At 47.5% G+C, this 15,298-nt stretch overlaps 1 protein-coding gene and 1 pseudogene across 2 annotated transcripts in view; one reads left to right on the top strand and one right to left on the bottom strand.

Moving 5' to 3' along the window:
* The window catches only part of SMCO4 (single-pass membrane protein with coiled-coil domains 4), a 71,150-nt gene extending 57,961 nt beyond the window's left edge, over window positions 1-13,189 (bottom strand). Inside the window, exon 1 of the mRNA XM_003252990.2 lies at window positions 13,080-13,189. The gene's annotated coding sequence lies outside the window, so the exon portion shown is untranslated. The remainder of the gene's footprint in view (window positions 1-13,079) is intronic.
* LOC100589642 lies at window positions 4,903-5,667 on the top strand (annotated as a pseudogene). The gene has a single exon (XR_001113257.2). The product of XR_001113257.2 is annotated as a signal recognition particle 14 kDa protein pseudogene (transcript).
* Window positions 13,190-15,298: the final 2,109 nt, after the last annotated feature.

Here is a 15,298-nt window from a genome sequence, read left to right as displayed (position 1 = left end):
GTAGGTGAAAAGCATACAGAAAGGAAAGGGTGGTGGATCAAGGGTCAGTACAGCACTAACATTTTTTAAAAACCTGCCTAGAAACAGTTGCTGCAAAATATCTAGGCACACACACAGCTCAACTACATCCATCTGAACTTAGAAAAGTCCTCAATGAGCTGGCCCACACTACCTGCTTTCATTCATGCTCACAGGCAAAACAGTGGCTCCCATCTTACTAGAGCAAAGGCCACAGTCCATGCAAAGAAGGACCTCTTGATCCTCATCCTCTTCTTACTCCCAACCTCTCCCTTTCCTCCCCTGACACAATGAACTCAAATTGTACTGTCCCTACACTTGAGGGCCTCTGCCTGTGCTGTCCCCTTCACACAGGATCCTCTTCCTCCACACAGCAGCTCCTCCCTCTCTCCCCCTTCTCCAGCCCGAAGTGCACACATTCCTTCCAGCAAAGCCCTCCTTGACCACCTCACCTTCCCCTCTGCTGCGGGACTCTTCCAGCTTTTCAGCAGTCACCAATATCTCACATACCACCTGGACAGAACAGAGTCCCAAAAAACTCATGTCCACTTGGAACCTCAGAATATGAGCTTATTTAGAAATAGGGTCTTTGCAGATATAATATTTTAAGATGAGTGTGATGGTTAATTTCATGTGTCAACTTGACTGGGCCATGGGTGCCCAGACTTTTGGCCAAAGATTATTCCTTGTATGTCTGTGAGGGTGTTTTCTGGATACAATTAACATTTGAATGGGTAGACTGAATAAAGCAGAATGCCTTCCCTCATCTGGGTGGACTTCATCTAATCAAATGAAGATCTGAACAGAACAAACAGCCTGAGTAAGAGGGAACTCCTCTTGCAGTGTATGTAAGCTTGAGCTAGGACATTGGTCTTTTCTGCCTTTGGACTGACCTGAACTGAGAAACTGGCTCTTCTTGGGTCTCAAGCCTGCTGGCTTTTGGACTAGAACTTACACCATTGGCTCTCCTGGGACTCAAGGTCTCAGTACCTGGATTGGAACTGACACCATTGGCTCTCCTGGGTCTCAAGGCCTCAGTACTTGGATTGGAACTTACACCATTGGCTCTCTGGGGTCTCAAACTTGCTGACTGCAGCTCTTAGGACTTCTTAACCTTCATAACCACGTGAGCCAACACCTTAAAATGAATCTCTTTATATACATACACATGACCCTATTGGTTCTGTTTCTCTGGAGAACTCTAACACAATGAGGTCATACTGGTGCATAGTAATGTGCAGACAGGTAACATTAATATATTGTACACTTAAAAATGGTTAAGATGGTAAATTTTATGGGTTTTTTTGCCACAGTTGAAAAAAAGGAAGTTGTGAAAGGAAAATAAATCTTGGGGCCCCCAAATCACTAAGCTAAAGGGAAAAGTCAAGCTGAGAACAGCTTAGGGCTAACCTGCCTCCCTTTCTATTCAAAGTTGCTCCTCTGCTCACTGAGATAAATGCATATCTGCTTGCTTTCTTTGCAGAGACTAATCAGAAACTCAAAAGAATGCAACCATTTGTCTCTTATCTACCTATAAGCTGGAAGCCCCTGCCCCATTTCGAGTTGTCCCACCATTCTGGACCAAACCAATGTTCATCTTACATACACTGATTGTCTCATGTCTCCCTGAAATGTATAAAACCAAGCTGTGCTCAGACCCCCCTTGGGCACCTGTCATCAGGACCTTCTGAGGCTATGTCACAGGTGCATGTCACAGGCGCATGTCAAAATAAACTTCTAAACTGATTGAGACCTGTCTCAGATATTCAGAGTTCACACAGTCATACTAGATTAGGGTGGGCCCTAATCCAATGACTAGTGTCCTTATAAGAAAACAGAGACACAGACCGTAATGGTTAATTTTAGATGTCAACTTGACTGAACTAAAAGATATCCAGATAGCTAGTAAAGTACTACATCATCTGGGTGTTTCCAGAACAGACTGGCATTTGAATCAGTCAGCTGAGTAAGAAAGACTTGCACCAGCACATCTGCCCCCAGACCCCCAGGTTCTCAGGTCTTCAACCTCAAACTGAGACTTACACCATCAGCTTTCCTAGTTCTGAGGCTTTTGGACTTGGACGGAGTCCCACTGCCAGCCTTCCTTGTTCTCCAGCCTGCAGATGGCCTGTCACAGGACTTCTCAGCCTCCAAAATCATGTGAGCCAATTCCCCTAATAAATCCCCTCTCATCTATCTGTCTATGTCCTATTGGTTCTGTCTCTCTGGAGCACCCTGACTCATATACAGACACAGGGGAACGCCACGAGACAGCAGAGGCAGAGACTGAAGCTATGCTCCCACAAGCCAAGAATACCAAGGACAGCCGGCAACCACCAGAAGCTGGAAGGGAGGCATGGAACAGACTCCCCTCAGAGCCCCCAGAACCAAGGGAAAACATACTCCTGCTGTTTAAGCCACTTAGTTTCTGGCACTTTGTTACAGCAGCCCTGGGAACCTAATAAACATGTTGTGTATTTTAATCACTATCGTCTGTCATCCTCACTAGAAAATAGGCCCCATGAGAACAGGATTTTGGCTCCTTCTGTTCGGTGTAAAATCCCCAACACCTAGAACAGTGTATTTCCTGAATGAATTCTGAGTGAAGGAGGATAAGCTTAAAGGCAGGCAGGGGTGCTATACTAATCCCAGAGGGCCAAACAGAGAGGCAAATGTTCTCACTTCAGAGACATGAGAGCCAGGGAAAGACTGAATTGGATCTTGCTCATTTATTCGATAAATAATACTGACTGCCACACCAGTCCCCAGGAGAGCTGCTCCATGCAGGAAAAACTAACGACATACATGGTATGGTGGGAAACAGGGAGCAGGATCCAGTCTTTGTTCTCCCCTTGATTACAGGTGACCAGGGGAATGAAACCAGCAGACATCAACCTGTGGCTGGCACTGTAGGAATAGAAGAATATGCATATCTCAACCTCATCTCACAAGAACCTTGGGAGAAGTAAACGGCAGATCTTTGTAAAGTGCCTAACACCATGTCTCCTTCCTGCATCCGGCTATAAGCAACAAACGGCAGTGCAGGGAAGAAGGGAAAGAAATCTCAACTCCCCAGAGCACAGAGAGCTGGGCCTACTTGTGCTCTGTCCTGGCCAGCTGTGTAGCTTGAGGCAGACACTTTGGCTTTGAGGGCCTCACTCAGCCACCTCGAAATAAAGGGTAGAAGTTGCACTAGCAATCCCCTAGCCCTCAGTCTATCTAAAAAAAGAGAAAAGGCCTCTGCGTGTGGGGCTCTGGTGTGCACAAAGGAGGGGTTTCTGCAGGAGCAATGGTATTGGAAGAGAACATCCCAACTCAACTCTCCTGCCGCCCCTAAGGCCTCCACCCAAGCCTCCCACCTTCATCCCTTTTAATTCCCATAGCCCCCACCCTCATCTGCCCCGACAGCTACTAATCTCCTGACCTCTTCTCTTTAATGTTACCAGATTAAGTCTACTTATGTAATATGCAAATGTAATATGTAGTCACTCATTTTAAAACAGTTATTAGCCGGGTGTGGTGGCTCACGCCTATAATCCCAACACTTTCGGAGGCCAAGGTGGGCAGATCACTTGAGGTCAAGGGTTCAAGACCAGCCTGGCCAACAAATACAGTGAAACCCCATCTCTACTAAAAATACAAAAATTAGCCAGGTGTGGTGGCACACACCTGTAATTCCAGCTACTAGGGAGGCTGAGGCAGGAGAATTGCTTGAACCTGGGAGGCAGAGGTTGCAATGAGCTAAGATCGCGGCACTGTACTCCAGCCTGAGTGACAAAACGAGACTCCATCTCAAAAAAAAAAAAAAAAAAAAAAAAAAAAATATATATATATATATATATATATACACATACAGAGAGAGAGAGAGAGAGAGATCCACATATATATGGAAAAGGGAACACAAATAGGTGGAGTTACTTAAAATTACCAAGTACTAATTAGGTAATATGCTGAGAGATTTATAAACATTATTCTTTTAATCTTCACAACAACCCTGTAAGGCAGGTACTAATTATTATTCCTAACTTACAGGGAAAAGCTGAGGCCCAGGGAGATAGCTGCTCAAGTCACACACCCTTAAGGTGCTGAATGGGAGCTGAGTCCAGTGTGGCTCAACTCTGCAGTCCCTTCGTCTCCCAAGTGTTCCCCCTCCACCACTCCTGCTCTCTGCCCCTTTGAGCAATAGGTAAAGGACTCTGTGGTCCAGTAAGCCAGGGCTTTCTGAAGCCCACTGTGTCCACTGGGCAGCCCAGCCTGCAGGGAGGGCCCCGGGATCAGCCTATTCATGGAAGTCACCAGACGCCTTCTCTACCAGCCCATTGTGCCACAACCCTCAAACACCTTCTAAGAAGTCATCACTTCTCCCCAGAGCATCCTGCTAAGGGTCAAAGCACCACAATATTCCCATAGCAAGCCAGGAAAGGGGGAATAATCACATGCAACTAGAAGAAAAGATCTGCTTTACCCCACATTCCTAGAGGCTTTTCCAGAAGCAACAGTGCCTGATTTTCCAGCACACAATCTTTAAGTGTCTTCCTAGTGCCGCTCCCCAGTCTCCAATCCACGCCTCAGCAGCACAGGACAGACTGATCTTAATACTTACGGACCCTTGATTACTCAGATGAAAGGTTTGGAGAAATACTCTGGCAAGTTACACCAAAATTAAAATGTCCTATTACCATACCTAGCATCCGGGAGAAACAAAGAATGTGAAACCAGGAGCTCTTGCTTCCAGGTACCATGATGCCACCACTGGTGGCATGACGCTCACACCACCCTGAGCTGAGCCATGGTCCTTGAGGGTTTGGTTCCCTCCTCTTCTATAGTTGCTACGGACCCACCACTCTTAATGTCTACAATCTCAGCAATAAGAATCAAGAAGCCAAATGACCGGCTCTCATTGCTAGGGGCTTAAGCAGAGGGAGTCGAGCCAGCATCGCTGTGATGGTGTTGTTGGAGAGCGAGCAGTTCCTGACGGAGCTGACCAGACTCTTCCAGAAGTGCCAGATGTCGGGCAGCATCTATATCACCTTAAAGAAGTATGACGGTCAAACCAAACCCATTCCAAAGAAAGGTACTGTGGAGGGCTTTGAGCCTGCAGACAACAAGTGTCTGTTAAGAGCTACCGATGGGAAAAAGATGATCAGCACTGTGGTGGGCTCCAAAGAAGTGAGTAAGTTTCAGATGGCTTATTCAAACCTCCTGAGAGCTAACATGGATGGGCTGAAGAGAGACAAAAAGAACAAAACTAAGAAGACCAAAGTAGCTGCAGCAGCAGCAGCAGCAGGAGCACCTGCCGCAGTAGCAACAGCAGCAACAGCAGCAGCAACAGCAGCACAGTAAAAGGCATACATTTCCTGCTTTCACCAATTAACCACTGAATTGCTATTTTTTCCTTTTGGCCACATAGCTAGGTTTCTGGTTCCCCCACAGTAGGTGTTTTCACCTAAGATTAGGGTCCTTTTGGAAAAAATAGTTGCAGTGTTTATAGGATAGTTGTGGTAAGAATCTAGTTTATTTTGCATTTGGATAATTGGTCTGTGCTGCACGGTTATACACTCCTGGATTATAGATTAAAAGTCTCTGTAGACATCTCTGTGAAGAGCAAGCTATCATTAAACATGTCTGTTTATCAAAAAAAAAAAAAAAGCCAAATGATGAGGTTCACAACCTCACCAATAATAAACGAAATGCCTACTGAACAATGATCCATTTCTTTCACCCAGGAGAATGGCAGCCCATACACTACTGGTAACAGGAACTAGCACATCTCTTGAGAGCATAGTATGGGTACTGCTGTAACATTTTAAATGAATTTAACATTTGACATGCCAATTCTACTCCTAGAGAAACATGTGCATACTAATATGTATGAATGAAGATATAATAGCAAAACTAATGAGTTAGTTTATATGTCTATCAATAGGGGACCAATTCATAAATTATGACAAACCTACACTAGAAAATATTTTGTAGGCAAATAAATTAAAAGAACAGAGAAGAGCTACATGCATGAAAAGCTCTCGAAGATATACTATGTGAAAAAAGCAGTATGATGCAATCAGATTTATGCTTCTAAAAGAAGGAAAACCATAGCGTATTTGTGTATACAGGCTGACAGTTTGAGGACACGGATCCAACTGCTAACACTGGTTATCTCTGAGGACCTGGAGGAGGTGGCACCTGGGGAGGGGTGCTGGGTGAAGGGGAATGTGATGAGTCTGCTGTGTCCTTCTGCACTATTTAAATGCGAGGGCAGGCTGCAGGAGAATACATCTGCATATTACTTACATGATTTCAGAAAAAAAGCACCTAAACTGATTAAAAAACCACCACCACCACCAAAACAAGCTACTTATGCTGATGTGGAATTGCTGCACCAATTTGAACAGGTGTCTATGCTGCACTTCCAGGTCTTCCCAAGACTGACAAAGTTCAAGCCAATTTCTGCGGTACTGATGACAGACTGAATTGGGACTAACAGGGAAGAAGGAAAATGTGGGATGCAAGGAAAATGTCTGTAAAAGCTCTGTGGAAGCTGCAAACCAGTCCTACCCTGAACCTGCCCATCACCAAAACTCACTAGTTCTGGGGCCTTCCTCCCTTTCATCCCCATAGGATGAGAAATAAGCCAAAACCAGAATCAAGAGAGAATTCCCTTTTCCACGGCAGAGGGAGGCCTCCACTGTCACCAACAGAGCTGCTCCCAGGCAAAGCCAAAGAAACGGCCTGGCCAAACTCCACCTTCCTGACAAAGGCACCATGTGCCAGGCTCCTGGGATTGCAGGGACAGCCAAGACTGGCAGCCCTGAAGCCCACTCATTCGAGTCTCTCCACTTAGGCAAACAGCCCAGGAATCTTTTCACATTCACTACTGAAATCCAAACTGAACCAGTATACAAATCAGGTGGTTCTGCCAACAAAACAGGAACAAAATGGAAAAAAGGGTGATAAATCAATGATATCCTGGCTAAATATATACTTATTCTTTCTGCTTGCAGGGACACTGCTATAGATTTAAACATTTGATAAATATCTTTTTTGCTTCCCAGTAATAATTAAAGCAAACACACCCAAACACGCACCTAAACACGAAGCAAAAAGAACGAGAAAAGGGCTTTGCTCAGGACATAATGTTCAAGAGGTAGGCATGACAGCTCATATCCACAGGCAGAAATGCTCTTCTCCCATTAAAACGTGTACCTGTCTGGCACGGGCTCTTACCCCACAAAAGAAACTAACTGGACACTCTAGGGGACTGCCGAGAAGTGCCCTCAGAACAAGGAGAAGAGGTTCCCTCTTTGAGGGAAAGGTGTAAACATCAAGCAGAAAGTGGGTGAGCAGACTCTTGCATGGAGTGACTCACCGACAGAGACAGCTTGTGGCTGGAGATGCTGGGAGCAGGCAGGTCCAACAGAGGTAACCTGGCTTCCTCCTAGCAGCAAGAACACAGCCCAAATAAAGCCAGAATCTGACCACCTGACCTCCGGCCTGACCAGAGCCAGCATAAACTCTCAGAAGGGCAGGGATGTTGCACAATTTGGAACAACGGAAGCCCAAAAGCAAGTTTATTACCACGTCTGGCACTGACTAGGGGAGAGGGCACAAAACCAGTATATTCCTGACGTGGCAACAGTGAGTCCTACCAATGACAGGACATACAGACCCCAGTCAACCATCTCCTTGGGCTCTGATGCCCGCTCCCCTGAGCATGGCTTGGCGCCCCGCAGAGACTGCACCCGTCAGAGGAGGCTGGCCTCGACTCCTCTTGGGGCTGGCCATTATGTTCACTGCCACTCCTGCTTCCCAGTCAACCCCTGCAAGTTTGGTGACCACAAGTTAACCCCATCTAGGGCAGATCAACTCTTATGGAACAGCCAAAACTGAGGACCAAACCCCAGTGGGTCCCCTGTGCCACCAGAGAAGAGGGGTATGCAGACAATACCCCAGGAAGGCGTCTTCCCTTCCACACTTCTAACCTTGACTGCTCAAACTAGCATTTCCCAAAATGCAGTCTGAGGAATCCAACTTCCATCCTCTGCGACGCTCCTGGAAAGTTAGGAATCATACGGCTGGGAGGCAACAGAGAAGGGAAGGCCCTTTCGGACTGTGCTCAGCCACCTTTCTCTAGCTGTTAGCAGAGACCAAAGGAGGCACTTTTGGTTTCTGCAGAGATTGCTTTTAGCCTGCACATAGTCAGCATCTCCAACACCCATCCCTGGGGCATCAGACCTGAAATGGGAAGGGATGTTGCAATTCTAGTATCCAAAGGCACTAAGCTCTATGGATTCCAACAAGTCCCCTCTTCGCCGCCGCCACTGCCACTGTCTTAATGTCTTCCATTCAGGCCCTCATCATCTCTCAGATATTACTTTAATGAACTAGTTTCTCTACTTCTAATTTCTACTTGCTTCCCTTCAAAACTCCAGACAGCCACCGAGATACCTTTCTAGAATACAGACCTGACCCTCTCTGCCTATAGGACTAAGTCCCAACCCTGGCACAGCATGCAAGGCCCCTGCCTGCCTTTCCAGCTGGAAGCACGGGCTTTGGAGTCCTACAGATCATTACAGTGACACTTAGATTAACCACTTGCTGGCTATGTGAACACACATGTATTTCTGCACCCATTTCCACATCTATGTGTTGGGAATAGCATGATCAGCATCCCAGAGCTACTGTGAGGACCGAATCCAAGTTCTAAAGAGCCTAGATCTTACCAACCTAGCTCCAGGGTCCTCTCTCTTTCCCACCTTGCTATACCAGCTCTTCATAATGCTTGAGAATTGACTCAAGGGTAAAAAAAAAAAATACATGCAAGATCTAAAAATGAAGGGTCATAAATTTAAAAATTAGGCCACCACAATGTGAAGGAAACCAAAATTAACTCATTATCAAAATAATGTGGGAGGACAGAAGGAACAGGAAGAGAAGGAAAACATTACATTTAGGAAGAAAATATAGTCTCTGTGATGTTTTGAGGCTCATTTGCTCCAAAGATTTAGGAAGATGACATTCCAAAAGCTCACAAAGATGACACTTCTACTTTTTAAAAACTATTTCCTAATTATTATCTTCAGAGAACTAAGAAGTACTTTCATAGACTGAATGTTAATAAAATTCTCAGAGGAAATTCTGGCATCAGTCACAACAAACACCCTCTTGGAATTTTATTTCCTTTCAGCATACAGTTTACTATGGAAACTCATTTGTGATGCCACCACAACCAGTCAAAATCTGCCTGGAGCACAAAAACTTCAAAGTCCCAAAAGAGGGCCTTAAAGGACTAGATGGAAACTGGTCCCATATTTAGCCAAATCCTGCATCTAACAGAAATTTCCCCCACACCAAACTCTAGCTTTGACTGTCAGCCAGCCCACTCCTCCCTCTAGCTGCCCTACACTATAGGCTCTTCCAGGGCCCCCCTCCAGCTAGAACCCCCTGAATTCTTTATCTTTTCCCTGTCCAACAAAATTAATTTAAAAAAAAAAAAAAAAGGAAGAAGGCCACAAAATGGGCAAAGGGAAACCAGCTACATCCATTTTCAACTTTCTATCAAAGACCTGTCCTTTCTGGCTTATGATTTTTTCAATTCCCTTGGACAAGACAATCACAGGCCCTGGAATATTCATTGCATGTGCTGGGGCTTAGGGTGGGAAGGCAAAAAGGCTAGAAGAATCATTGATAAGTACAAAAAGTACTTTAAGCCTTTTCCCCCTTGAGGACAACTGCTGAAAGACTTACTCAATCCCATTGACCCAAGTACCTGTGTGCAAGGGAAAGGAGTGGACGCCAACCTTTACTCAGCACCCACTGCAATTAGCGGGTACATTTCATTGAATATAAGACAGACAGTATTATCCTGATTTTACACATGTGGAAACCAGGCTCAGAGAGGTCAGGCAGCAGGTTCAGTATTTACACCCAGGCCTGCCAGACTCCCAAGACGCTTGAACTTGCCACTTCACCACACTGCTTCCAGAGTCCACAAGTGCTTATGTTAAAATGTGCTGGGTTAGGGAGCCCGTTATAGTTTACTTGTTGCTCTTCACATACAGTATCTCATTTAACTAGCACAACCCTGTAGGATAGCTGAGAATTCCTTCTCCACTGTTAACAAAATGGTACATGGACTGAAAGATCATCAGTAACTTATGCATGACAGCTGTACCAGAGTCTCTTGGCTTTGTTTTCTCTCCTGTAAAATGATGCTCACTCCTACCTCACAATGCCTGCTCAATGGCAGGGGCTCAAATGGTGACGATTATGATTTTTATTAATACTTCTCAAAGTAAAATTTATACACACACAAACACTAGATATTTTACAGACTCAACCTAATTAATCAAGCCTTTACTTGTTGGAGAAGATATCATTTTTAACACTACCTCATCTGGTCTGAAAAGGAGTTTAAAAAAATTTTTGGAAAAAATTGTGTAACAATAAAATACCACTACCTCAAACTCAGAGATAACCACTAACTGCAGCTTCCAAAAAGCTGACAAAAAAGGATTACTGAAAATGATGTGGTCAAACCCAATATGGATTTTGAAAGCTACTAATGGACAAGAACAAGAACATTCAGTTATGATAAAACACACACACAAGGCTGGGCGCAGTGGCTCACGCTTGTAATCCCAGCACTTTGGGAGGCCGAGGCGGGCGGATCACAAGGTCAGGAGATCGAGACCACGGTGAAACCCCGTCTCTACTAAAAAATACAAAAAATTAGCCGGGCGTGGTGGCGGGCGCCTGTAGTCCCAGCTACTCGGAGAGGCTGAGGCAGGAGAATGGCGTGAACCTGGGAGGCAGAGCTTGCAGTGAGCCGAGATTGTGCCACTGCACTCCAGCCTGGGCGAAAGAGCAAGACTCTGTCTCAAAAAAAAAAAAAAAAAACCACACACACACAAAATTCCTCTCCTTCCAGCACTATGGCTTGATCATTAATGTGTGGTGTGACCCTGGCCAAGTCATTTCAATGCTGTGATGGCCCTCAGTATCCAAAATGTCAAGGCCAGCTTATGACCAGGAAGTTCTAGTGAGAAGTTGCCCAGGGGGTCTAGGGGACAGGAGCGGGGTGGAGGGGACACAGATGATTGCCTGGAGCAATTTTTAATGTGCTGCATCTAATGCACTGCTTGCCTTTTACTACACTCATTTGAAAAGAAATGAGAAGTCTGGACATGCCAGAGGCAAGAGGAACCAGCTCACCACTTCTCAAGCCAGAATGGAAAAGATGGCAGAAGCACAGTTGTACAAGGACCCCAGCATCAGTCAGACAGAAGGAAACCTATAATATTATGCAATGAGAGACCCTGAGGATATTCTTCAGACAAACCCCAGCAGGACCAATCCAACTCCAAGCTTGAGCGTCCACTCCAAGCTTGAAGGTTAAAAAATAAAAAAAAGTTCGGGTCCACAGGTGAAATACACATTTTCTAAGCACAACGAGCAACTTTATAGTAGACAGCTGGACAACCAAGTACACTAACTGCAAGCATAAGAACAGTATTCATGTTGTAAATCTAGCACCAACTACTATTAGTTTTTTGTCGTTTTGCTTTTTGCAGTATTCCTTGCTTCTCATAATTTCTTTTAAATCTAACCTCATTTCTTTATAAGAACAGGCTGAGGCTTATTTTGTGTGGCTGACCAGCCTTACAAGAAAAAAGATTTCACTGTGTCCCTCAGAAACCTACTCCTGTCTACTGTCGAGCTCCCTCTTTATACCCCACGTGACAGATAAGAAAACAGAAGTCCAGAGAGGGCAAGTGACTCATCCAAGGTCAAACTTCTTGCTAACACATCTAGGACGAGAATAAGGGCTCAAGAAGCCCACTATGGGTCTCTTGCTGTATCACTGCTGCAAATGACCAGGCATACTGGTGTCGAATACAAAGTTTATTTGTAAAGGGAAAAAAAAAAAGCCAACATGAGTCATCTGCATTGTCAACGGGCTCCACATAGGTTGTTCTAATAAAGCATCCAGCACCTCCAGAACCACTTGTTTCTGAAAGCATCAACCTACGCAGACACTAGCAGGCCGTGTCTTCCACCCTTGCCACCCTCGAAGCTGTGAGCAGATGCGCTGTTGGGCTCTGGGGACCTAGAGGTGTCACTTAAAGAGTAAGGGAGCCTGGAGCTTGGCAGTACTGACTGGATGAGTGGATGGGTGGGTGTATGAGGACATGGGAGTGTTTTCTGACAGCTCCCGGAGATAGTCGTGATACCATGCAGCCTAATCCCACTCATCTCGGAACACCCCAAACATCTCATCCGCTCAGCTGTCCCTCCTCAACTTCCTCAGGGCAAAAGCACTGCAGTCTGAGGTGAATCTGGCCGCTGGGGAGGGGCGGTAGTCGGCCCCGGCGGCAGAGGAAGCAACGCTCAGCTCCCTCCTCCACCCACCCCGTACAGGAACTCCCCACTGGGTCTTCAGATGCCATAGGCGTCCCCAGCTCAGAGCCTGCCCCCGGTCTCAGGGTCTGCCCCGACAGAACGGAGGAGGAGGAAGGCTCTATCCCGCCCCCGCCTCACCTCTACTCCGCGACCCCCAGGCTCCGACCCTTCTCACCCGCAAGGCCCCCGCCGGACTCTTGTCCACTCCCAGAGACCCTGAGCGCACCCCTTTCTCGGCGTCCTCAAAGGACCCGCGTCTCCCGCCTTCCCGTACGGGGCCCTCCCGGCGCCCCGGCCCGAGCCCTTTGCACTGCGTCCCCTGGCCCCTGAGTCCGCCCCGCACCCGCACTTCCCGCCCGGCCCCGCGGGCTCGCGGTCCGCCCCAACTTTTCCCAGCCCCGGCCCCGCAGCAACCGGGATGCAGCGTCTCGAGCCGCGACGGGCTGGCGAGCTCGAGTCCCTCAGGCCCCCAACCCCGCCCGCCCGAGTTGCGCTCGGGACCCGCCGGGCGCCCGGGCCTGGGTCGGCAGCACTGCGCGGAGGCGGAGCCGGTGTGGCGGGAACCGCGCTGTCCCGGCGCCGCGCCCCCGCCCGGTGCCCAGTGCCCCCCGCCCGCCCGCCGGCTCGCCCGCCCCGCCGCCACCGCGCCGCTCCCAGCCCACCTGCCCGCGGGCGCCGCCGCCGCCGCCGCCACCACTGCCGGGAATACGTGGCAGTGGCCGCCGCCGCTTGCGCTCCCCGCCTCGCTTCTCCTCTCGGCGCCCGCGCGGGCGGCTCTGGCGCGCCGGACCGCAGCGCCAGGCGCCCTCTGCCGCCGGGAAGCCGAATCCTCCCGTCCTAACCCTAACTCGCTGTCTGCCCCCGCCCGGGCCTCGGCTCCCGCCCCCTCTTCCCTGTCCCCGGCTCAGACTGCCGCTTCCGAGCAACCTGGGTTCTCGCCCGGCCTGCTGCTGCCGCTGCCTCCAGGAAGTTCGCCCTGACCACCTCTGCAGGCTCAGCGCGCTTCCTCCGGCTCCCGCGCGGCGGGTGCTTAAGTCACCCCCTTGTTGATATATTTCCTGCTTCTTTGAACGCCTCGCCCGTGAGATAGCAGAATCGGGAAGGGGATAGTTGGGGGCAAACGCTATGTCTGTTGTGTTCACCATCCTCTCCTCCAGGGCAAGGTTAGCGCCCTGTCTGGAATACTGAAGTGCGCAATAAATACTTGTGAAGAGAACAAATGAGTAAATGAATGAGTTGAGATTTTTACCGCTGTCTACCCAAGTAGGCTTTGAAACCTCAAGCGGACAGAGATCCTGACCTGGATTTGTTTTTTTGTAAATTACACGTGCATACGTGTGCGCAGCTCAGCATAAATAAACGGGATTCACAATTCCCCACCTCGGACCAGCGCCAAATCCGCAAGAGGCCCACAGCTAAATGTTATTCAGGGCTTTTGGTCAAACACATTTAGGTTTGAGATCTACCTCTTAAAAGCTGGGCAATCGCAGGAAAGCTCATCTCCCTGGGCCACAGTTAACACGTGTATAAATTAAGAATAATAAAACCTACTTCATAGAGTTGCGAGAATTGAGATGGTGCACTGTAAAGCTCTTTACACAGCCCCGATGTGTGCGGTGGTGTGTAAATGATAGTTATTCTTGTGTTACTACTGATGCAGTAGCTGATTTTAAAAACTATCTTCAAAATGTAAAATATTGACTACCTTTTCACCTGAGGACAAACCTTAAAACCTTTATATGTGTAGTATTGTCACCTGCTCAGCAAGGCCAGCCCTGGGAGCAAGGCCAGTCCTGTAACCTCTTCCCTCCACCGGTAAAAATTAACAAGTCTTGGGTTTTTTTAACTCTGTTTTGAAGAACTGTGGAACCCACTCTTCTGCAGGTTTTCCACCTGAATTTCTGTGGCCAATCTCTTAATTAACAAGTTTTTATTTTAGGGACGTCAAAAACAGGGAGCCCTTTGAAAGCACCTGCAGTCTACTGGCTCTTCCCGTTTTCTTCCTGACCCTCTCTCGAACAACTTGAGGCTTTTTTTCATTTTTACAGGAAGTGTCCCTGCTGCATACAAAAGGCAGCAATGCAGTAGAGTGGGATCAGAGGGGACTGGGCTGCATACACCTTGGGCTTTCTGCACCTCAGTCCCCTCAATGGTAAACTGTGGAGAATAAGACCTTGTCACATTGGGAGATAATTCATGATCCGGTCTGTGAAGGAAATACCTGAAACACAAAGATATTTAATAAAAGGCAACTATTGATCAGTTTATTTAGCAAGTATTTAAGGAGCATCTTTTTAGTGTTCTATGTGCTGAAAGAGTGAGGGCAACTCGCATGTGTGAGGTAAGTTTCCTGCCTTCAAAGGAGTTTGAGCTGTAGCTCCACGCGAGGGCAAAGGGATTGGGAGCATATGGGATGCAGCTAAATATGAAAGTAGCAAGCCTCAAGGTTTAAATTGGGGCAATGGTACTGCCGTGTGAATTGCTTTAATTCATTATCATTGTAAATGCCATTTTCCTCTAAATATTATGTACATAACTTCCCAAGGCCACTGCTAAAAATTAATGAATAATTTTATGGGGCAAGCAGAGCCACTGATGTAGGACTCAGTCCCTTAATAAGGTGACTCCACATGCTCCCTTGTAGTAGTAATAACATAGATATTGTGTCTTTGTGAAAGTGCCATCCTTGGCTGGGCATGGTGGCTCACCCCTGTAATCCCTGCACTTTGGGAGGCCGAGGCGGGTGGATCACCTGAGGTCAGGAGTTCGGGACCAACCTGGCCAACACGATGAACCCCATCTCTACTAAAAATACAAAAAATAGCTGGGCGTGGTGGCAGGCACCTGTAATCCCAGCTACTTGGAAGGCCTGAGGCAGGAG

This window comes from Nomascus leucogenys, chromosome 15 (genome assembly GCF_006542625.1).
Source record: "Nomascus leucogenys isolate Asia chromosome 15, Asia_NLE_v1, whole genome shotgun sequence".
In the NCBI taxonomy this organism is placed as follows: domain Eukaryota; kingdom Metazoa; phylum Chordata; class Mammalia; order Primates; family Hylobatidae; genus Nomascus; species Nomascus leucogenys.
The sequence above is the reverse complement of the archived record's forward strand: the minus strand, read 5'-3'. Positions and strand labels throughout refer to the sequence as shown.